General features: G+C 46.1%; 1 long non-coding RNA gene across 2 annotated transcripts; it reads left to right on the top strand.

Moving 5' to 3' along the window:
• The first annotated feature begins 403 nt into the window (after positions 1-403).
• LOC107305481 lies at positions 404-2103 on the top strand. 2 transcript variants are annotated; one of them, XR_005811675.1, is made up of 5 exons: positions 404-591; positions 678-956; positions 1053-1238; positions 1336-1565; positions 1645-2103. It is a non-coding gene; the product is annotated as an uncharacterized LOC107305481 (long non-coding RNA). The 2 variants fall into 2 exon arrangements; XR_001551727.2 differs by having other exon boundaries at positions 404-956.
• Positions 2104-3520: the final 1417 nt, after the last annotated feature.

The raw sequence follows: 3520 nt of genomic DNA, 5'->3' as shown, positions 1-3520 counted from the left end.
ATGATGAGATAGATGTTGTGCTGGAGCTCAACTTTTACTCTTTATCCTCTATTTCTAGGATGGAGGATGGGATGAATTAGCTATTAGGGATGCTCCTAGGGACCTAGCTGGTGGTCTAGATGATGGAGGGGATTTTGAAGGTGAGATGTGCAGCCTAGTGATGACCTACGAGCCCTCCAAAAGTTGGTAGAAGCCAATAACCAAGAGTTGTACCCTACTTGCAAAGAAATATAAGAAATTGCGTTTCTTGATTAGATTGCTTCACATCAAGCTTCTTGGAGGATGTACTGATAGAAGTTTTGACCTACTACAATGTCTTCTTAATGATGCATTACCAGAGGGTTCAGCACTACCAAGAAACTTCCATGAATCAAAAAAATTGATTAAATCCATAGGTCTTGGGTACATCAGTATACATGCATGTGAAAACGATTGCATTCTCTATTGGAAGGACCATAAGGATTCTAATTCATGTCCAAAGTGTAAGGTATCACGGTGGAAATCAGTTAGGAACAGTCTTGATGGGAAGCATGTTTATAGGGTCCCTAAAAAGGTTCTTTGCTACTTTCCAATAAAGAAGAGTCTCCAAAGGTAGTTTCTATCATCTAAAACAGCAACTCTTACAAGATGGCATGATGAGGAGCGAACAAGAGATGATTTTCTTAGGCATCCTGCAGATTCTCCTCTTTGGAAAGACTTTGATGATAAATATCCAGAGTTTGCTAAGGACAGCCGCAATGTCCGTCTAGCATTTTCCACAGATGGATTTAATCCATATAGGAGCCAAAATGTTAGTTATAGCATTTGGCCCGGTTTTGGCACGTCAAAAGGCTGAAAGTGATATTCTAGTGCTACAACAACGTATCTTGGAAATGCAACAAAGGGAGGAGCAAAGGATGGTAGAATTTCCAAATGTCGAAACATCACAGCATGGTTCTAACTCAAGACAGCAAATGGTAAAGTACTTCAAAATGCCTTTTCACAGCATGGTTCTAGTATGAAATTCTAATTTTTTGCTATATACAAATCTGTTCATCTTATGCTTGATGTAGAGACCAAGATCTGAGGAAATTGGTGAGGCCAATCAGCATGTGCAAGGTGAAAAACCTGATGACTACGCAGAGGATGGCAATTGTGACAACGAACTTGAAGATGGGGCCAATCAGCAAGCTACAGCCTTGCCTGCCATGAACATTACAACATCACCAAATGTCCAGCACTTCTCAAAAGATGCACTTGTAATCTTCTCAACCTCTCATGCAAATTTTATACTTGTGATTGAATAGTTGCTCAATCTAGGCAGTTATACATTTCTCATAAGTCCATCTACTTCAGGCTGGAAGTGAGGTCATTTTATTTGCCATGTCAAGTGATGAAAAGGTGGCTAAGGCAACTGTTGTTTCAGTTAATCCAAACAATAAGCTAGCGGGTGAGGCTCTAACGAAATTTTGTGAAGTTATTGTGAATGTTGTCCTCAAGCGTGAACATTAGTGCCACACCCTTATGATGAGATCAAAACTCTAGGCGATGCTGTAAAGATGCTGGTTGCTTGGCCATTTAACTGAGTAATGTCCAGATTCTATTCTCTCTTTCTTTTTGACATGTGGTTATTATCTACAGTTACTAACTAATGATACTTCACAGCTAAAGGTCTGCAGTCAGCAACCAAGATCTTCTCATGGTGTTGGTAGTGGTTCTCCGAGATCTTCTCAAGGTGCTGCTCGATCATCTCAAATATGCTAGGTGGTGCTAGCTTGTTGGCAGGAAGGGTGTTGGGAGCAAATTTGGTGCAGGATCTTGTCATGGGGTTGTTGGTAGCGTCTTGTTGATGTGAAGACATTGGTGAACTAGATGCTAATTGAATGCTTTTGGACTACAATCTGGTAGTTTTAGTTTCTATACTTGAACCTGATGGTGATATCTTTTGATCAATGTTGGATTACTTTTGGATGATGGCTTTTGCTCAATAGGAAACCTTGCTAGCTGTACAAGCTAATGACTTTTGTATTCAGCTATTATATATCCTTGTATGTTGGCTTGATGGCAACAAGCTTAAGCTTGTAGCATGATTATATATGTACCCATTTGATATAGATGATTAATGTGCCCATTTGTGTCTTTCAATATTGTATTGCTTCTAAATGTGGTCTAGTTTTAATTACATATGGATTATTTTTTTGCCCATTAAATTGAGCTCGATGGATTATCAGTTGCTAAAAGTATTGTTCGTTGCTAAAAGCTCTAACGGGTTGTCCGTTGCTAAAAGTTGTACAGTCAAACTGTCTATCGCTAAAGGTCTGTCCGTTGTATATATACAACGACGGCTTCATTAGCAACTGCAGACATCTGTTGCTATAACTTTTAGCAACAGCCTGTCCATCGTTGTATCCCCCTGTTAGCAACTTCAAGTCAGTCGCTGTTTAAAGGTTGTGGTGTAGTGAAATTGGCAAAATTGGAGATAATATCCTTTTTTTCTCCTTTCTCCTTTTTTTCTTTTTCTCCCTCCCTTTTTCCTTATCCCTTTCCTCTTTTCCTTCTTTCTTCCTCTTTTTCCATCTTTCTCTTTTCCTTTTCTTCTCCCTCCCAGCCAAGCAGGCCACCGGCCCACTCCCCTCCGACCCACTCCTTTTCCCTGCCCTCCGCTCGTCCCGCCTCCCTCTCCCCTCTCCTTTGTTCCCCTCCCTGCCAGGCCAGCCAAAGCCGCCATGGGCCAGCCCAATGCACCTCTCCCCTTCCTGTGTGGGCCGAGCAGTGGCCACCCACACTCAAATACGCATCTCCCCCTCCTCTCTCCCCGAGAAATTGACAAGTGGCCCCACATGTCGGGCCCATCCCCTACCTCCGGTTGTTGTGGCAACCACCGGCTGTGCGCCGCGCCCACGCCGTCGCATTGCATTGATGCTACCCTGCGTCACCAACTCGTCGTGGCCGCTACCTCGCCACTGAGTCACCACCGCGTCTGCGTCTGCCACGCATGCACAACCACCGTTCGCCTCCTAGTGCGCCACCACACCACAACCGCCTTGGCTGCCACAGTCTTCGCCACAACCATAGCCTCTAAATCCCGTCCGCGGACTCCAACCGCCCTCCCGCCCCACCCGTGCTCTCTCATCCCCATAAATACCCCAGTGTCGGCCGCCGCCACCACTTTTCCTCCGTCTCCCAAGTTTCGCTGCTTCTTCCTCGCTTCCGATCTCACCAGTCAACGACAAACGCTGCCGCCGATTGTCGTCACCACCTCCGTCTCAACCTCGCCGACTCACTGTCATCTTCCCCGCCGCTACTGAGGGCCAATTCCCCCTCTTTTCCCCTTTAGACGCCACCGTCGTGCCTTCGCACCTCCCCGTCACCGCCGACGCTATCTCCCCCACCTCACCGCTGCCGTCGATGCATGCGCCTCTACGCCGCTATGTGCCAGCATCTTCTTCCCGAGGCCACCGCCACCTCAGACCTCCTTGGCCTTCGCCGCCGCCGCGGTCGACCGTCACCGCTCGCTGTCGTCGCTAACTGTTGCGGTAGT

Source organism: Oryza brachyantha, chromosome 4 (genome assembly GCF_000231095.2).
Source record: "Oryza brachyantha chromosome 4, ObraRS2, whole genome shotgun sequence".
Classification (NCBI taxonomy): Eukaryota; Viridiplantae; Streptophyta; class Magnoliopsida; order Poales; family Poaceae; genus Oryza; species Oryza brachyantha.
This window is presented reverse-complemented; position numbering and strand designations above follow the sequence as displayed.